Genomic DNA, 20,923 nt, shown 5'->3' on the forward strand with positions numbered 1-20,923 from the left:
CATAACAATGAAGAATTATACTTACACAAGTACATCATCATAAAAATATTATCTTTAGAGTCCACTTCATTAAATTTTTTTCATTCCCCAGTGGATGATCACATCTGGTAAGACAGAGAGAGAGAAAACTCAGAGTTAGTCACAGTAAGAGGGCAATTTGCTGTGATTGCCCAGTAAATGCATTCTATACCTGACAACTTATGCCAGTGGCCAGACTGGCACCTATGTATGGATAAACCACTATGTCTGCATGATTTAAATGTATTTCAAGGCAGATAGGTTTTCACATACTATTTCACAAAGTATTTCCTTCTCTGATAAAATATTAATAGAACACTTCACTGAAAACAAATAATACAGATATAGGTAACAGCAGTCAAAAAATTCGATGGAGTTTGTAGAAATAAAAAGTAACAATGCTGGAGAACCATAAAAAACCCGAAAAATCCTTTAAAACTTGATAGTGTCATATCATGTATCTAAGAGATGTTTACTGATACTTACTTTCTTTAGAGAAGCATGTAAGAAAATGAACTTGCAAAGCAACATTTATTTTTTCTTGCCTCACTTTAATTAGATTACCCTACTTGGGTTTAAAAGACTTACCTACACTATAATAATCTGTATCTGCCAGCTACAGATTTTTGCTTTAGAATATAAATAGCACATTGAGAAGTTATTAGCATACAAACTGAATTCCTTTTAGAAAGAACTGACTATTCAGGTGCTGTGTTTTCATATTTATATATAGATACCCATACACACTGTTTTAATCTCTCTGCTCTCTTGTAGGTAACAAAAACTTTTTGATGTTTCTTTTCCTTTATCTTGTCGGGGGAGAAATAAAAAAGAGAGCAATAAAAAAGATTGTTGGTTACTTGCACACTTTAAGGCCAGGCTATTAGATTAGCAATAATTAATATTTGATTAGCACTGCCATTAATGGGAATCCCATCACTGATGCCCATGAACTATGAATCAGGTGAAGAAGCCTGTGAAAATTTGTTAGAAAGTCAGAATTAATAAAAAGTTGAGTAAGGCTGCATAAAAAGAAGGCAAAGCCAGATCTGCACTCCTGATACTTACACTGGACACAAACAATGGGAAATATGAGACACACAACAGCTCCATTTTTAATTTTCTGACTGAACCCTGTATTAAGACAATATATTATTATTTAGCATCAGTGGAGTTTCCCTGGTCTGAAACAACTGAAAGTGAGATCAGAGTCAAATCCAGAATTTGCTGGAGACAATGGAGAAGGACTTGAGGGAAAAAATCCACAACCTTAAGACTTGTTTTTCCCTTGAAAACATCACCAGATGAGATGGTCTTATCAATCCTACAACACAGACTGATGTGTTAATTAACAGTTATGAGAATAAGAAGTATTAACTTACTGTCCCTGCACTTCCACTTGAAACCAGATGAATTTTATCTTTAATTTCTCCTAGAAACTGAGGGCTTGCTTTCCTTTAGTGCTCTTGAAACAAGCACAAGGCAAATTATCAAAGAAAGCAACTCAACAAATACAAAAAACATACTTCATTCAAATTACTTGCAGGATTTCGCTGTCGAGTCATTTGAAACTGAATCTTGAGTTGTAATTGAAGGGAAAAAAACCCCAAACCACAAGATCTGGTGTCAAAGATCTTGAAAAATAACTTGGCCTTGCCAAACTGTCCCTCAAGATCTGCAAACACACAGTTGTCCCTGACCTCAAGTCAACATAGCACATAAACCTGCCACTTTTCTCAGCTCTTGAGTCATCAGAATAGGACTTCCTCCAAAGACAAAACGACTTATTTCTTAAAATCAAGTTATTTTAATGATGTTTATGAACTACCAGCAAACTGCACTTACCTTACCCCCCTGAATCACGCCAACCCTTTGTTTGAAGTAAAGCAACACGCCCCAGTTTCTGTTCTCATTCAGAAGGCAAGATTTACAAAATATTGTGCTGATGGCTTATGGGGGGCTTCTCACTGAATGCAACACGTATTTTTAGCTCCCTTCAAACCACTGGAAACGAAAGACAAAACAACAGCTGACTACCAAAGCACAGAGAGACACTTCCATTTCTAGAAGAAACTTTGATCTGCGGACTGCTGTAGAAGATGTGGAGTTTGGGGCAGATCATTTTCATACAGAGATTGTTTTCCGTGATATTTTCAGTCAATTACCCCAGCTTCCCACCACAGATACATAAATCAGACACACACTTTCTTAATTATTGGAGGGAGTGGCATTGTAAATCTCTGCTTTTCCCAAGATCTACAGCCTCATAAAATGAGAATAATGTGCATCATCTCTCTTGCATAGCTTCTGGCATGTCATTTGCACCCTCCTTCCAGCATAACTGAATGCTCTGTGGGATATTTGTAGTAATAGTCATCAGTCTCTCTAATGAAAGAAGCCTGGAAAAAATATGGCACTTTAACTATCAGATGCTATTTCAGAAAAATAAATGCTAACATTTTCCAAATACATCTGATATTCTTACTAGCATTAAACTTGGGTATGTTGGTGAAAACATTTGTATATTGGGCCATCAGGACTGAAGCTAAAACCAGCTGGAAAAAACAGAATTTAATTTTATGACATTTCTCTCTCACCAACAGACCCAAATTAGGGACAGGGTGGAGAAGGGCTGCTCTCAGGTGAGTTATCTGTGCCCCTTTCTGTTGCTTAATAAACCTACACTGTAACTCTATAGGCACTTAACCTCCTAATACTAGGTGGTGTTTAATTACACAAGTCATATTTAACAGGGATAAGAGTCTGTTCCTCATGGAGAAAATTTAGAAGTCTGGAAATTAACTTCCTATTTCAGTTCCTGGCTGACAACCATTTTATTGCTTATTGTTTTATCATCATAAATCCAGATGCATTATGTTTAAATTTCTATCTGAGAGCTACTATCAGCTCAGTTTAACTTTCTGTTTGAGTACAAGCTACTACTTTGATAGTTGTTCCTATCACAGAGCCTGTAGAAAAAATGCTGTTTACCAAATGCAACAAAGATAAATCTTGGGTGTTGAGACAAACCCAGTGTAATACAAGTTCAACTGCGATTGACTGGAGATGGTGCCACTCAGAATTACCCTTGATTCTGCAGAGTAATTCAATCTTAAACCAAAGCACAAAGAAACAAAATCTCCCCGTTTGCAGAGTTCCTGACTTCTGTAGGGTCAGTGATAACGAACATGCTCCCTGGGAGAGTAAGGCACCACAGGACATACGGCTCCAAAACTTCCAAAGCCCAGGTCCAAGCCATGCCTTAGAAATACATTGCCAGTAAAACTGTTCCCTTGAATAACTCAGCTTTGATTTCCACCAAAATTCTTATTATTCTAGAAGCCTCCCTTCTTACCTCCTACTTTTAGGGTAGCTACTCATCATATTCATTACCCAGTATATTTGATCACCATGCTCAGTAGAGATGCAGTAGGAATTAAGGTAACAGGAAACCCATTTTTCCAAGCTTCTCCATGACAAACACGGTATTTCATAAAATAATTCCACTGCCCGACCTGGAATTTTATGCTCCCTCTGAGCATGACATATTTTGCACCTATGAAGTCAATCAAATGCCAATGTTATTTTTTCTTTTATTACCCAGGGCCAGCAGAGCAGTTTCAGTAAAAATAATTTATACCAACTGTTTCCAGTTAATGGAAATTCAAAGTCTTCAGACAGTATTTTTTATTTCTGGTGCTTGAATTCTCAGAGAAATAGCGAAGCATAATTGATCCCATATGCTTTTTATTGTTTTCCACATGAAAGAATCACGATTTTCAGTGGATCATCGAATTATGCTGCGGCCCTGTGCCAAGTCATCAAACAGCGAGGTCACATGTGATGAAGGTGCAGTGTTCAAAGCAGGAATAGCATGTATCATATCTTGGAATTGAAGGCTTATTTCACTTTGTCTGAGTGAACCCAGCCAAGAAATTTTCTGGGGTTTTCCACAGTCTCCCTGTAAATTATGGGAACGAGTCCAAGAAAATGCGCAAATATTCATCGCTAAACAACAGGATTACAGAACACTCTCATTTCTAAGAGTACATCACACTGGAGCCAAGCCATTGCTTCAGCCACTTCAGAGATGCTAAGAACCACCAATATGAGGTTAACTGCACCTTCCATATTTCAGGAATATCACTGACACAGAAAAAGTGTTGCTGGGCATCACGTTTGCTGATTGTTTGGAGTATTAATTTATCTGCTTTACATGTCTGCTTCACAAAATCACAGTTAAAAGAGTATTTTTAGAAAAAATCCTGCCAATTTTTCAGCTTTGGGGGAAAAAAACCACTTTTCACTTTGTGTGCAAGTCTACAGCAGGTTGAGGAACTGAACCTTTTTATCATTCTTCGACTAATTTTGTGAATCTACTTCACACTTTTACTTCTGCTGTATCATTTGAAGCCGAAAACTTGCTGGCAGGAGAACATCACCTTCATGACACATGTCTTCCACAATGGAGCAATTACGCACACATCCAAGAACTACAGTTCCAGCACCAAGTGACAGTCAAACCCTAAGCTTTAAGACTACTTAAGTCACTGCAGTGCTTCCAGCTTGGACAGGGTTTTAGTAAAGGGGAGACACTTTCCATGCTCTGAAAGTTTGCTCTTCACATCATACAAGGAACAACATAACACAGGGAGTGACCAGGCAAACGGGGATGTATCTGGAGTTATAGAATCTGAACTGCTCCACAGGGGTGTTGCACATGCCTTTCTCATCAGCACAACTTTTCTTTTTCATCTCACATACAGAACCATTTCTAAAATAATGGATACATCACCAAAAGAATTCATCAGAGGTTGAAGAAATAAAACTTCCATTTAACAGTTCATGAGGCCAATATTACCAGCTGAAGTTCAGTTGGCACCTTTTATCCAGTGGTAGGATTTCTGAGGAGAAACAGGAACCAAGGCAGATTTTATCTCTCAGCACTTCTCAGGCAGGAAATTTAATTTTTCACCTTCTGGAAGGGTTTCAGCTGTAAAGACTTTTGAAGGAACACAATGGCAGTATGACCTAACTTGATGGCTTTAAAGAGAGGAAATACTAAATTTATGGCAGGGACTATGTTATAATCCAATACCTTGGCCCTTGTTAGAGACAGAACAAAGAGGGCTCTAGGGGATGATCTCAGAATCTTTGTCACCACAGCTCCTCCAGGTCATGTGGATTTATGAAAACAGCAACCTTCCCTCAAAACAAGAGCAGGCAACCAAGACTGAGGAAGAGCCTTGTTAGTCCTCTCTGCACACAAGAATATAAAAATGGCAATCTTGCCATTTTCAAGTTCTCCCTGCTTTTTGCCTCTCTGGATACTCTCTTGTTCATAAATCAATTAGCTCCATTAAAGGATTCCTTTATACCAGATCAAGACCAGAACTCTGAATGGCAGGTTTCTCCAGGGCTTAAGCCCTTCATCTGCTGCTTAGATCAGAAACAGAAAGCACAAAGAATGGGATGAGAAAACAGTCACAACAGAAATTCTAGCTGATGTTCGTCCTAGAAGACTTCTGAATTTGATAGACTGACCTTGAAAATCAGATTTCCCATTCCATAGACCAGTATCTGTTGCAAGAGGACATGGCAAAATTGTAGTAGTATGCATGTATGAGAGGCAAAGCAAATGTTTACCTATCAAATATGTCCAAATATGTGCAAACACCTATCAAGTGTAAATACCTACCTACAAAGTTTTCACACTCAAGAGGACATTTTATATTTGTCTCTTTTTTTTTTTTGGAATTGGTTTTGAATGCAGGATTACCCTTGCAGCTATTTAATTTTTCTTTTTTCTCCTCTGCTTTTTTTTTTTTTTTTTTTTTTTTTAAATTACACATTCCTGGGTGTCTGCCTAAGGGAATTTGGATGCTCTCAAAGAAAGGGAATGCTTAGGTCTGTCTCAGCAAGAGGAAATAAGATGAGGTTTTGCTGGAAATTGCTACAGAGAAAATAAAAGGATTGGGAAGGAATCTGAAGTATTAAACCCCACATAAGTCCAGCTCCCTGTTGTGAATTCAGCAGCAGTTTACAGCCAGTTTTGATCTGTGTGTCTTGCCCTCATTTTCTGAAATAATTTGTATTTATGTTAAACACACACCAACTTCACCCTCTAAAAATGCTAAACCCTCTCACAAACGAGCTCCTGTGTAAATACTGTTGGGTAAACAATACTCAAAGAAGTCAAGACACTATAACAAATAATTAGAGCTGATGACTGCAGCTATGAAATGCTTTTGCCAGGGGCAAAGAAATTAATAATCCTGCTGTTGTACCGTAGCATCTCTTATGCAAAATGCTTGTCTTGACTATTTATTTAGATGTGTGCAATGAGACATGAAGCTATGGTTTCTGTAAAATCCCCCAGGGGAAGCTTAGAGAGCCAAAACATCAGGGTTTGGGGCTTTTTTTTGATGTTGTGTTCTGTAATACCCTTTGTATGTGTTTCCCAGCTCTACATATATAAGATTAGAAGCAAAACAGATCACTTCTCCAGCAGAAATTTTGCCATGTGGCTTGAGAGATGGCAAAGCATTCCTTGGTATACTGTCACTCCACATATCCTGCCTCCTTGAAAATTTTATTTGGAGGGTGACAGTAGCAGTAATGTGTGCTGATGATGAGTGCACTCCATTCCTTCAGGCATATTCTAGGGATTTACTATGCTAAACCATACTTTAAAAGCCATAGGTACACCCTTTGTTTCTATATATTGGCATATACTCCTTCTCACAAATATCCCACAGATTATATTCCCTCTTGTAACATAGAGCCCATCTGGAAATGCTTCCAACTGCACACAGTTCCTATTTCTTTGTGGAATATATTCACCAAAATGGCCAAGCCAAATGGGAGGAAGCGCAGACTTTTAAAAATAAACAAAAGAAAGTCAAGACAGTTCTCAGCTTTGCGCTGCTCGTCCAGCCCCAGCTAGAGTTGAATTAACAACATTTCTACCCCACATCCAAGGACCCTCTGGCTTCTCATTTGCTCCTGTTTACAGTGGAATATTTAACACACTAGCAATTCTGTGAAAAGGGCAATGCAATTTCACCTCCTTACTGCCGCACATCCATCGCGGTCGACCATTTCCTCTGCGCCGTTCCACAGCCTGTAACAGCTCTGGAGTCCAGGGCCAACGGCGTGAACCCAATTATCCCATCTCTCCTTCTACTTCCCACTCTCCTGGGAGCATATTCTGAGCCATCTGCTGTCAGCACCAGTAGGTCTGCAGTCCCTGTAAGTGTGGAAATTAGTTCAGGGTCAAGGAACACGAAAAATCTCTTTTCCCACATGTTGGTCACTCCGAGGCCTTGCAAGTCACCGCTGTCACAATCCCACCCCAAACACGCTCCATGCTCACAGCTCCTCACAAGAACCATCAGTTGCATGGTTCCAAGATGTGAGTTTTTTGGTTTTAACTTCTTTTAGGAGTTCTCACTGTGGATCAGGATAGATGATGAGCGAATGCTCTGCCCATTTTTAAAAGGTGCTGAACTCTGCTTGAGAACTTAATTCTCTTCAATGCAAAGAGACAGCCCTTGTGAGCATGAAGGAACGATTCCCAGGGACTATCACCACTGCTAACAGATGGAGCAGAGCTGTCACCAAAGCAAGCAAGATTTAAATCTCAGCTGGGAGTCCAGGAACTCCCCAAACTCCCTCATCCCGGAGACAGATGACAAACTGGACCCCTATTTCCAACACAGCCACGCTATGGGGAAGATAATCCTGACAGCTTTTGCATTAAATGGCTTCAGACAGATACAATTGGCTTAGCAAACCTAACCAAGGACCTATAGCTGGGACTAGAGATGGTCAGAGGTGGATTTCAGATTTCTTTCATTTTTTTTCCTGACAAAGGTAGTATTTTGCTGTCACAGAGCCTAATGAAAAAAAGGTCCCTAGGAACCAGAACATGCCTGGTTCACTTTGGTAAGCAGAGGACCACTTTGAGACTTGGGAATTATGTCCTCTGACAAGGGCCTCGCATCCTTCTCCAGAAACTCTGCTTAGCTTAGGGAAATGTAGATTATTATTATTGCAGAGGAAAAATAAATCAAAATGCCACAGTTCTCTCTGGAACGAGACAGGATTAGAATATTATACTGGAATACCAACAGGGAAGATCAAATTCCTTTTTGGCATCCGGAACCAAACTCTGCAGCATGAGCATATTTTTGGCTCTCTTTTGGCTTATTTAGACAGTAGCACTGACTCTGCAATTACACCTTTTAATATTGCAGAGTAGTAATTATCTCTCCCTCTTTTATTCACATTTGTCACAGCAACTCCCAATCGTGCACAGAAACTTTATACAAGGTAAATGTGACTGAGCAAATCTGAAACTCAGCATCACTTCTTCTTGCCTTTCAAGGTAGCAGATGAAGACAAAAAGTGTTCCTGGAAGATTAACTTGATTAATAAAAACATCTGCAGGCTCAGTGCTGGAAAAAATAAAAGTCCTCTCTGATCCTTTGGCTAGGAAATCTATCAGTGTAGATTGATAAATGTGCTATTTTTTCTAACAATGAATAAAACAGCTGAGATATACTTTGTTATGTATGTAGGGAGCCTAGTAAAAAACACAGATAATCTGGAATATTGTGTTAATGTGCAACTATCACCGACAAATACTGATGACACTGGAAAGCTGGAAGAGAAATGCTTCAATACTCTCATTGTCCAAGACAACCAGAAAACTCATCTGATTACACTAATCCCAAAAATAGGAACCATACCAGGGATTTCCAGCTAATAGATTTCCTAACTAAAATTGGAAAGGTAGCAAAAACTCATGGCTGTCAAACTGCACTACAAGCTTTCCACAAATGTACAGAAAGGTCACATGGGTTTCATGAATTGGGTGTTAAAGGCATGTTCAAGGAATAATGCGGTTAATGCCCAAGGTCTGATCATTTCAATAGCCTTTAGCTCTCAGAGCTTTTCGGAAAGCATTTGATAGCACTGAACATCTTGAGCAGTTCTCAAACAAAGGCTGCTTGGGACCAACAACATCCAAAAGGCTTGAAATACTGCATGAAGTGCCCTGGTAGAACAGATGGATATAAATCCTGTTCCTTCCAGGAAAAGCCATGAGTGCCTCAAGGCTGTCTGCTTCCTCTCCTTTTAACTTTTCCACGGAGACAGGCACTACTTATGCATCCTATGTGCATCTCATGTTTTATGCCATGAATAAAACACTGCTGGTGTGATGTCCAGGTAACCAGGACAGCTACAATCAATGGCACAGCTAACATCAGGTGACTGAGAGGAAACATAAAAGCACTTCCAGGTCTCTTCTGTTCTTTACCTGTTCTAGCTCGCTTTGGTGGACTTCCCCCACCAACACACCTTATCCCTATACACCCAGGAGAATCTCCCCACTGTCTGTAATGGGAACAGACTCTGGCCAACAGAGCACTTTTGAAAATCCCCTCCTCAGCGACAGGAGGGAAGCACAAGCCACCATAATCACACTGAGAAAGATCAGAAACACGTAAGCAGTCTGTTACCCAGACCTTTCCAAAACCAATACCCCCAACCAGCAAAAATGATAGAGACCAACCTCTGCCCCCATGAGGAGATGATCACAGGAGTAGGGGCAGCATCTCTGAATGAATCCTTATGCACCCTCCACAAGGCAACAAAGAGAACAAAAACAAGGGGTCGCAACAGCACTTTGTTCCATATTCTTCCAAGAATATATTCACTTTTGTTTTAAAACATTCGAGTCTTCTTTACCTTCTCATGACTTGCTCTCAGATCACTAAGCAAGACACAACTATTCCACTTCCAGATGAACTTGTACTATAAAAATTCAGGCTTATGACAGGAAGACAAAACATTCCTGCTATTACTTGCTATGCTGCTAACTGTTCCTATTTTGTTTATTTTTCTGGTAAAAAAAGTAGGATCCGCAAAGAGTGGAAACCATGCTCCAAATAGCACATTATTCCATTGAAATGCAAGGCTTTCTAAGTGGTGATAATGTACAGCAGAGCACAGGAGTCACCAGTGTGAGCTGCTGCTGCTCTGGAACTGCTTGGAAAATGTTCCTTTTCCTTTTTCTTGGAAAGTAAACAGAGACCATGGACTGAAGTGTAGAGGCCTGACATATCCAGATAGTGATCCCAAGGCAAGAAATCCTGCCTGCAAGGCTCTCTTTCACAGCCATCTACTCCTGCAGTTGTCATTCCCATTTGCACCCAGTTCCTATCTCACCTTGCAGAGCGGAACAGCATCCGAGTGCTGCACGGTGGTAACAGGTGGTGATAATCCCACAGATTTCCTTGAAGATATTATGGGAAATGAAGTTTTCACTGCCTGGCCCACACTCCTAATGTAAGAATGTGAGCAAGAGTATGGAGGACAGCTGGGAGGGGAGGATCTGCTTCTGATTAGAGGGGAGGAATATTGTACTCCTTGCGTGAAGGCTCCAGGACCAGAAATCATCCTATGCCAATGCTGCCTCTGAATTTTAATCTTACTGACTCCATAGAGACCTAAATCCAGCTGATGTATTTAGGGACAACTGATGCTCTGCTCTCCAAACATGTTCTGCACACAGTAATGCTCAGCCATTTTGGAGGCACAGTGCTCTTCCTGCACTTGGAAAAAAGGAAGTGATTCCAGCAAACGTAAAGAATCTATCTCTTTGTTCATTCTGAGCACAGAGAATAACACTAATGTCTCAAACATATCAAGGGACTTATTTCCTGAGAAGTGTTTCCTGAGTTAGTTCAGAATGATTTCTAAGAGCTCACCACAGCTGATAGTCAAAATAAATCAAATGGCAAACAATGTGTAAAAAGGTCCTCAGTTAAACTGCCAGTCACATCTGAGAAAACAGGTATTACACATCTACATGCCATAAATTCCCAGAAGCATTGCATTGCTGCTTTGCAGTGGAAGCTCCACTAAACTCAGACTTAGACAGAGCCATAAATACAGCAGTGAGGTGCAATTAAACAGCTCCCAGCGTAAGCCATGGGTTTTACACTCCTTTTGCAGTGTTATAAAACAGTTCCATCCAGCACAGGCGAGCAATGAATCATTGCACTCAAACAACAGGACCCATCTTACAGTCAAGGGAATCCCATTTCGTTCCTGGGAGAGGACAACGTTTTGCCCCCCCTCCAAGGAAATCAGAGGAATTTATGCTGCAGAAAGGACTCCAAAGCAAACACCCAAAGCAATGATGCACTGAACTACCTTCCAACCTGGAAACCACATTAGTTGGGGCTGCACAGCCCTTTCCCAGTTTAAGAAGACCTGAACAGTGGGTTTGCTAACTCAGGCCAAGAGCCAGGCTCTGCTGCTTCAAGTGTCAGTGCTGGTTTATCTACAGGCTACTGAGTTCCACCTTATGGCTGTTCCAAATCACAGCAAACTTAAAAGGTCTTGGCTCTCCTTTTGCGGTTACTTTTGCCCTAACTACATGTGCAGATTTATAAAGAAACTAAGCAGCAAATGCAGAGGGCTGAATGCCATCAAGCATCAGGCTCACTGAGGATGCATTCTGCTTAGCTCAACAGATGATAAATTCAGAGGGTGCTAATTTCTAGTGGTGTCAACTAATGCAGAATGACATTGTGTGTTTTACTATAACTGCAACAAGCATTAGGATTCCCACATACAACCTCTGAGCCCACTCAGGAGGAAAAAACATAAAAACTTAGAATGGTGCTCAATACATGGGATTTCAGTAAATGCATACCACCAGTAATAAATGTGACAATAAAGGAGGTAAACAAGCAAGCAAAATACCACCAGTTATTTGCAACAGTGCCATCAGTGCTAAATCTCCTCAAGCCTGGACCCATTTGAAGAGGTTCAAGTTGAATGTGCTGTATTCCAACAGTCTGATGTTTGATGCTACAGCCAGAAAAACAGAGACAATTCCAGCCCCATGTCGCTGTCTGGGCGGAAGGCAGGGAGACCTTTGATGTGGATACAGAACACGCACCCCTCAACTTCATGTCAGTGTTCCAGTTTACTTTGCTTCTGGCTTTACATACAACATATGTTCAGTTATTAGAGGTTTTCTGCATATTACATCACTGTTACAAGTGACCTCATGAACTCCCACCACTAATTCAAAAGGATTAGCAACACTTGCTCGACATCGCTTTGAACTTACTTCTACTGAAGGATGGGCTGGTGAACAGAAGCACATCCTCCTGCAAAAATAATAGAAAATAGGCTTTGGTATCTGTTAGAAACATGTGTACCAGCAGGCAACCTCCTGTTACAACAGGGAATTACTTTTGATAAGGCACACAGCTTTGATCAAACCCTCCTACTCTGTTCAAATACATTCACCCCCATTGTCTTATGCAGTTCCAGTGGCTAAGCAACTTCAGCTTCAATTACTGCAGCCTGGCTTGTGATAGATCACAGAATCAAATGGCCACAGTAAATTATACAGAGTTCTAGATCATAGCTGTTTCCCAAGTATTCCCAAAAACTTGAGGACAAAAGGCATTCAGGGGTTTACAGCTCTCAAACAGGATTTTGCACTGAAAATACCTTTTTCTTTCTTTGAAATAACAACAACAACAACAAAAAAAGCTGGTTTTATACTTTAAAGAAAAAATCCACCTTTAATTAATTACAGAATAAACAAACCATGCAGCCATTTTTTGGTTTAAGTTTCTGATGTGTTACTTTCCAGTGCAGCAATCATTTAAGGCTTTGTTTTGTTGTTCAGATTTGGAAACAGAGAAATACGAGGAGAATTAAGTGAGGAGTAGACAACAAATAAATAAAAGAGTGCAGTACAAAAGCACTGTCTGTTTTTTCACTGAAAATTGTCCCATCTGACTGTTAAGACACTCTCTTTGCTGTAACGTCAGAAGCAAAGGTTCACGAGGAAACTAAGGGGTCCTTCCTTTGCCACTTTGGGATTCAGAGCCTTAGGTTATAAAACCAGCTTTTCCAAGGATAAAGACAACCACAAGACAGATAAAGACAGATGCACCTGCCTCCCCTTCCTCTCTCCTCAGACTGGCGCATCCCCAGCTGTAATAAACTCTTTTATCCCAGGTCATTGCTCTGCAAAATAGGACAACCAGAGGGCAAAATTCAGTCATATAATGTGTATGTTATAAAGGTAAAAATAAAACCACTGCAAAATGTACATTCACAAAGCACATGTTTTGTTTCATACAATTGTTCTTCACATCCAGCTCTTGTTTCTCTCTCCTTCCATTGCAGGGAAGACCACTTGTCTTATGATGAGTGTACAGCCCTTAGCACAGCTGTCAAGCAACTCCAGAGTTGACTGAAATCTAGAAGACAAATAAGACAATGGAACCCACACACAGTTAATCTCAGCAAATCTCAAGATCAAGTATCTGCCCTGAAACAATCAGCCCTTTAAAGGCAGCATGCAGCTTTCACCTTTTTGCCGAGTTTCATAACATTTTTTTCATACACAGAAAGATGGGTGGTGGTGGTGTGAAAATTAACTAAGTGTCATGTCACTCTAAGAATTTGACACAAAACAATGCAATACACTGTTATCCTATAAATCTAACCCAGGTTGGAATTTGGCCAGTGCTGCACCACTGGAAATACAGTTTGCATATTGTCACATATTTTAAATACATGGGCAACAATATATATCAAAAGTAGATTTTTCTCACATGGGGAAAAAGGAAAAAATAATTACAAAAACATAGCCAAATTTTAAGTTAAACCAAATCCAAATAATAATCCCCAGGCAACCATTAATTATGTGGTGTCCTCACTCAATTGAAAAGCCACTGCTGCATCTGTGGCTTAAGGGGCAGGGATGGGAGAGATGGGAGAGCTCTGTTGATCAAATAAACCACAGTACTTAATGCAAATGGAATATTACATAGTTTAAGAAAGCAGATAATACAGGCTGAGTGTGTTGGGTTAGCCCCATGGCTCACAGCACTTATATCCACTGCCTTCCACTAAATACAGTTCACAATTCTATCCATTAATAATTCACATGTAGGACAATATCAATCTGAAGGGCAATGCCAAGCAATCTCTTTTTGGCCAACAGTGTCTGTGTCCCTTCTGCTGGGTCACAGAATCAGATCTTCCGCTAAGAAAAAGTCAACATTACTCTCCTGAACTCTGTGCATATGTTAGTTTACACACCACTCATAACAAGAGCTGACAGTTCTATTCTGCAGTTCACATCTCTGAGTTTTCAGTCTTTAAATTCAATTTTTACCTGGATGCAATTTCCTTCAGAAACTTTATAACAAGATACACTTCCACGGGCTGTAACTCATCCTAAAAAAATCTCTGTTTAAAAGTATCAACTTTTAAAGCTGTTAACGTTCCAGACTTGAATGCCAAAACCTTGGCTCAGATCACATTTGATCCTCATGGGAATTTAACACTTGAAAATGGCAGCCCTTATAAGAAATAGCTGCAGAGTTTTTTGACTGGCTGCCTCTTCCTGAAATCTTGCTGAGTTTTGCAACTTTTGCCTTTCTACAGTGAGACAGAACTGAAGAATTGCAGGGAAATGAGTTTGTCTTGAATGTACTGGCATTGAAACTACAGTTAGATAAAAAATATCAGGTAAGTTCTGTAAATGATTATGTTCCCATGAGTTCAGTGGAACACGTGACTTACTGCTTTTATCTTTCAAGAGACTAATTGGGAAGCAAATTTCCAAGTTCCATGCCTGACTGCACAAGGAAGATGAATTTTGAATAACCTACAAATCCCAACCCACCAAGGACTCGTCTCCTTCTCCAACAGGAAACACAAAGGGTGCCACATGACCAACCAGAAACCCAAGGTTGTTTGAATTTCAAAGAGCAGATTAACACGCTGAGAAAGGCAACCACAAATACCAGCACTGAGCAGGCGAGAAGGAACATAGTCAGCCTCACAGATATTCCTTCAGAGGACAGAGAAGTTAAATTACTCAAAAAGCTATTCACTGCAGACTTTTCACTGGGATCTAGTTAAAATGTAAACAACCACTGAAAATTCAGTTTGTTTTTCCACTTCCTGTGTTATGCAACGTCCTCAAGTTACACAAGGCTGTTTTTTCAGCTGGATCACAACGTGGTAGCATTTGCAGACCAGTGCTGATGTTTCATTAATGATCTCCATAACAAGAAGATCATTGTTTTCTTTCATGTAAATGCTGGCTAAGTTACAAACACATTAAAATTTACTACATTCTTTTTGATGGCCCAGTATCAGAGAGAAGGTCATGTTTCCTACCAGTAAGGACACTCCAATAATGTGGAGGCTATTTTGGGTGATTCAAAAAGCCACAGAGTTAATGAAGTCTGCCAGCAAAGGAGGAAATCTCGGTTGTTCATGTCAGAACAAGAAGAGAACTCAGTTTGTTAGGTGACATCCAAACTACTCTGTATAAAAAACCATCTTGTGCAGCTGAAACTCTTCCCAAAGAGTCCAGACTAACAGCTGACTCAGAATAGCTTCCATTTTTGCTTTACCACAGCCTCCAGAGCACGGCAGGGCCAATCCATTATTTCATTCGTCATTTATCAACCACAAACTACAAGCAGTATTTATCTTCATTTTTCTTAACTATTGATCTAAACTGTTTTAGTTATTCCACTGTTTGGAATAACTAACTAGTTACACTAGAAAGTAAAAACAGCACCCCAAGCTGTGAAAGAGAACAAGCAGAAGACCACAGTGCACACATCAAATAAAAGTGTAATTCTTAGAGTAACATTTTCAACTAACAGTGAGGTTTCAGTGCAAAAATCACTCAGCAAATACATTTTCCCAAATGAAAATCTTTTAGCATAGTAATGAACTACTATAATATTGAGAAAAAAACCAAAATCACATTCTACGTGGAGCCATACTTAGTTTCAGGTACAAGCTGAGGGACCTGACACCTTATCATCTGACACAACATCTTCTCTCATGAATGCTTGTGGGTTTCATTATGCTTCTTTCAGAAATACTGAGATGTTGGATAACTACAAATGTAGTCAGGAACCGAGTGTCCTGATATCCGTGTTCCCAGTTTCTGCTTGGACACAGAATCACAAGCAGCCAGTCCCCAGTGCTCTTCTGACTGAACCTAATGATGCTGACTGACTGCCTCTGTTCGTGCAGCTCTGAAAATGTCAGAAAAATGTGATTTAAAAAAGCCAGTATTTGAGCAGTGCAGCAAAATAGGCATATTTTACTGCAGGTAATAGTGACAACTACATTGCATCAAAGTCAAAAATACATTACAAGGCGTGTCAAAGATCCCTACAAAACTAGGTTCTGGTATCTTGAGCTCTGCATAATTGCTCACGTTAGAAAAAACACTGATGCAAAGAAAGTGTTAACTTTCCTGTACAGGAAAACATTCCTGCTTTTACCACTGGCAGTCACATTTTCCTAGGTCACATCTTATCCTAGTAATCCACAGCAGTGCATAGCCACAGCACTGGGAGTTTGAGCAGGGATCAAGATCTGGCAGGTGCCTCTGGAGAAAGCCTGCAAAAACACTGGGAAAAATATTGGTTCAAGTTGTGAAATCAGCAGGGAACACACCACTCATTTTGCACTTTTGTTCTTGTGCTTGGAAGGAAAATAGATGAATGCATCTTTCCAGATTTCTTGGAGAAAGATCTAAACACAGAGAAAGACGGCCAGGAAAGGAAGGGTTGAGAAGTTGACATGTGCAACAGCAACAGTAACCTAAAGGGAAAAGGCAAAGAGGGGAAAAAAAAGACTAAGAGGGAAACAGACTTGGGATCATACCTAATCTATTCCAAGAACTCTACTAAAATACGAGAAAAGGTGCAGTGGATTTGAGAACACAACGGTAAAATCTTCCAAGGAAACGCTCCTGATGAGTGCCAGGACTTTTGCAACAGCTAAAGTTCCCTGTATTTCATATGAAAACCACCTCAACTTAGATGAAATGAGTTCCTTGTGCATCTCATCTGCTCTATTCCTAGACTGAGATATTCTCTCCTAAGTTTACATACCCTACCCTGCAAAGCCCCACTTTTTGACCATTTCTGCTAGAGAAGAACAACATTAATAGCCTGTTGCCAGCACATTCTCACTGGTTATTCCAGCAACTGCACTGCAATATCAGAGCAACAGGAATGGCGTGAGGAAACACTTCAGGCTCCAATGAGGCAAATTTGTGTTCAAAAAGCAAATATGGTCAAATGAAGCATAAAAAAAAAAATAAATCTGTCATTTGTGGCCACAGAGGAAGTGCAGTTCTTAGCTAGGAAGATCTAAATTGCCAGAGCCACTGCAAGGGATTCTAGTGTAAGGAAATACAAGATCCAGTAGCAGCTTTTCTCTTTTCCCCTCCTCGCATCTACACTTAGACATCCACTGTTCTGTCACTGAATCACTACAGAGGTTGAGAAATCAGCTTGGTTCACAGAGGTCCTGAATTTCTGCAGGTCTTGTTCCAGTCAATGAAAGATGCAAATGTTTGGATTATCAGCAAGTAGGGCAATGAACTGCCTTGTGCTCCAGTTCCCAGGTCCATAAAGTGCGAGCAATTCTTCCTTCTTTTGAAAATGCCAGCAGAATTTTACAAGACAACTGCAGAAAATCCTCTTTCCTACAGTCCACGGAGGTCTGCCCTCATGCCAGTTCCTTTATCCAGTGTTAGTGCCTGATAAGCTGTCCTTCTCCATAATGGAACATCCAGAGCAATGAGCTGGAAGCCCTCAACACTCCTCCTACTCCCCCATCTTCCCACACAGCTATTTATGTCACCCCTGCCTGGTACCTCCTCCTTTTCTCATCTGGGGATGACACCAGTTCTGCTGCAGCAGCAAAGAGGTGAGAAAGCAAGGAAAGGAAACTGTCAGAGAACATATTCAGGAGTAACAGGGATGTGAATACTATCTTAGCCAGCCTGATAATAACAACAGACCTAAAGCAAAACTGGGTAGGAGGTGGCCCTAATCTACAAATATGACAGTCCAAGCAGGTTCCATTCAGCAGCTCTTTTGCTGTAACAATATTATTGCACTAAAGTGAAATATTTTGGCCTCACTCCAGTAATAACCAAGGCAGGCTATTGTTGTTCTGGAAGAAAAGTTTGCTCAATGTGATGGAAGCAGCCACTGCCTACTGGAGAGAAAATTCAACAGAAATCTCTCTTTGTTCTGGGATTCTGGGCTGAGCCTTGATTTCCCTCCCTGCTGTCAAGAAAAGGAATACTCAGCAAGCAGGACCTTAGCACAGACAGTTGGAATATATGTTGCCTTGGTCTCTGGCACAATGCCCGTTAAAACAGACAGACATTTTCTTACAGCCATAAGACCTTCTGGCTTTACCCTGAGCCAGACAAAGTCACCTAAAACAAAGCATGGAGTGCAAATCAGATCTAGTCAGATTGCACACATTTTATTGTTGGACTCTATGGGGCATCTTAGAAATCCTGACACTCAAGCCTAAGAGTATAATATAAATAATGAAAACATTTTGATAATTACAGACTGTCAAGCTGCAAACCTAACAGAACAAGTTTAGGCATTCAAATGCATGTGCATCAGCCCTTTGGCAGCCAATACAGTGAAAAGAAAACATCAATAGTTGCACAGAATGGAGAGCAGACTTAGCCAGACAGTGCTCTAACTGGACTCTGACTTCCTGGCTTGTCACTGACACTGTCACCGTATAAAGCAACGCCGGGCAGCAATTAAGTGAGGGCTGTTATTCCCCCTTAACTCAGCAAAGGAACAGAAATGAATGAGCTTTCCCAGGTTGCAGTGGTTCCAGATTGTCTCTCAAAGGGCTGCATCAATTACTGTCACTCGTTTGTCGGCAGCGTGCCGTGATTAATTGGCGGGCTCCGCGTTTTTGTGTGCCTTACGTCAGGCACGGCTCCGCTCCCCCAGCTGCTTTACTGGTGGTGTGGACCACAACGTTCCACACCATGGACCTTGTCAAGGCTATATTAATGTCCCACAATGGACCCAAGCTAAAACAACTTAAAACCCTGCAGATTACCTATATGTGCTGAAAATAAAGATGTAAAGAGAAGTGACTGAAAGATTTAGTAGAGCTGAAAGCCGAGACGCAAAAACGAGCAAGAGACTATGGTTTTTTTCAGCAAAATAAGAATGTTATGTTGGCAGAATAAGGGAATTTGTTGTCAGCATTAAAATATGTGGAGAAGTTTTTATCACTAATTCAGAATAAGTAGCACTTCACAAAAACTCCCAAGACATTTCCAAAGTAAATTGTTACTTAGCAAGAAGGATATCAAAAACGGCCTTAAATTAAAAGCACAGGACAGAAGGACAGCAAGGAATGTAAATGGTCTGTACTGTCAAATACAAACATTATCAAACACAACTAGCAACGTTTTCCTTCCATTTCCATACATGTCACAGCATGACAGCAGCACCTTCCTGGGTCCAGGAGTTGTGGGCTATGTGATCTCTGTCAAAGAAATGGCATAAACTTACTTCCACAACTTTATCACTCTGTTTCTATCTGTTGTCTCACTACTCATAAGAACAACTTTCTGCCTCCACCTTCCCCACAGATTTACTGGTCCCAGAAGGCAGGTCCCCACCGTTGTGATGCAGAGCCCATCTGCATCTCTCAGGTGCCATCAGCACCTTGGACAGTGAGAGCAAACCAGCAACCTCCTTCAAAGTTCTGCTCAAGAATCCACTTTTCCCATTAATTTTTTAATTCCCAACTTTGGTCCCATGCCATACACTTCTCCTTCCTTGTCCTTTGGCTGTTTGTGTTTCACAAGATCTAATCCAAGAGGCTCTCTGAAGTAGGTCATTCTACATTAGCTGTTTTTCTGTTCCCAGCTGCACACTGGGAACATCACACACATCTTTCTCTTAGTTCTGTAGCAAAATTCAAAACTGTATTGGCCTAAAAACACAACAAAGTGTGGGCTGGATTTCCATTTTTATGTTATTTACTATATTCTACCTTGCAGGCTTACACACACTAATCCTCCTGGATGCATTCAGCACAGGACTGATCCCTGGCCTCCAGCTTTGAAGCAATTTACTGCTTCTGCACACGCAGCAATGTTTTAGATAGAAATTACAGGTGGCATTGGCAGAGTGTTATGCTGTAGAAGGCTCTGATCTGTTCACCTTACGACCTTAGAAAAAGTTCCCAAAGCTTTGAATAAATCAGTGGTATTTCATACACCTTGTCATTACCTTTTGATTCAGGGTTTCCTGAGACAGTCAAATTTGAAGAGCAGTTGTGTGACAGTAGGGGAATTAGAGCAACATGGAATAGATTTGGCAGCTAAGCTTGACAAATCCAGCTTAGAAACAGAACAAAAGAACTTCCCAAACCACAGGGTGGAGGTAGAACAATTCTTTTAGTCAAATAATGCATTCAGAAGAAATGCACAGGAGTCCTATAATACATATGCCCCTTTTTGTTCTAGATAATGTAAATTAGTTATAAGATCATCACAAAGACCCACAGTCTTAAAACCTTGGTAATAAAATCTACAGCACTTAATACACTTAAAATCCACAAGAGGGCAGGCACTCAGGTAAACTGATGAATGTAAAGAAGACACACATAGACAGTGGATGAAAAGAAGCCCAAGACACGAAATATGTGTGGTTTGGTTCTCTTGGTTTGTTTCTTTAAGAAGAATTTGACCAGAGCAGGTTTTCATCCTTTCCAATATAAAGGTGGAGCTGATTTGTCTTGTTCAGTCATTATGAAAGGCTTAATTAATAATACAAGACATGTCTTTCTTACTGTGTTCACATTCTGATCTGTGCACGTGCATGCATACGTATGTCAGCTTCTAAATTTAAATATTGCTTGTGCTTGCTGTAAATGGTGAACTCTACAACCACATACTCGTATTTACTATAGTAATTTCTCCTAACATGAGTATAAATCAACTTCCCAAAGCAAAAATTAAGGA

General features: G+C 40.4%; 1 long non-coding RNA gene across 4 annotated transcripts in view; it reads right to left on the reverse strand.

Annotated features, from left to right (window-relative positions):
• The window catches only part of LOC113998783, a 41,615-nt gene that overhangs the window by 14,980 nt on the left and 5,712 nt on the right, over nucleotides 1–20,923 (reverse strand). For all 4 annotated transcript variants that reach the window (XR_003544616.2, XR_005564384.1, XR_005564382.1 and 1 more), the window contains 6 exons: nucleotides 13,202–13,322; nucleotides 13,013–13,086; nucleotides 12,173–12,212; nucleotides 7,085–7,267; nucleotides 1,864–2,022; nucleotides 26–104 (listed from right to left, as the gene is read on the reverse strand). This is a non-coding gene — a long non-coding RNA (uncharacterized LOC113998783). The remainder of the gene's footprint in view (nucleotides 1–25; nucleotides 105–1,863; nucleotides 2,023–7,084; nucleotides 7,268–12,172; nucleotides 12,213–13,012; nucleotides 13,087–13,201; nucleotides 13,323–20,923) is intronic.

The sequence above is a fragment of the Pipra filicauda genome, unplaced genomic scaffold, assembly GCF_003945595.2.
Source record: "Pipra filicauda isolate LSUMZ 115617 unplaced genomic scaffold, ASM394559v2 scaffold312_size1046226_pilon, whole genome shotgun sequence".
In the NCBI taxonomy this organism is placed as follows: Eukaryota; Metazoa; Chordata; class Aves; order Passeriformes; family Pipridae; genus Pipra; species Pipra filicauda.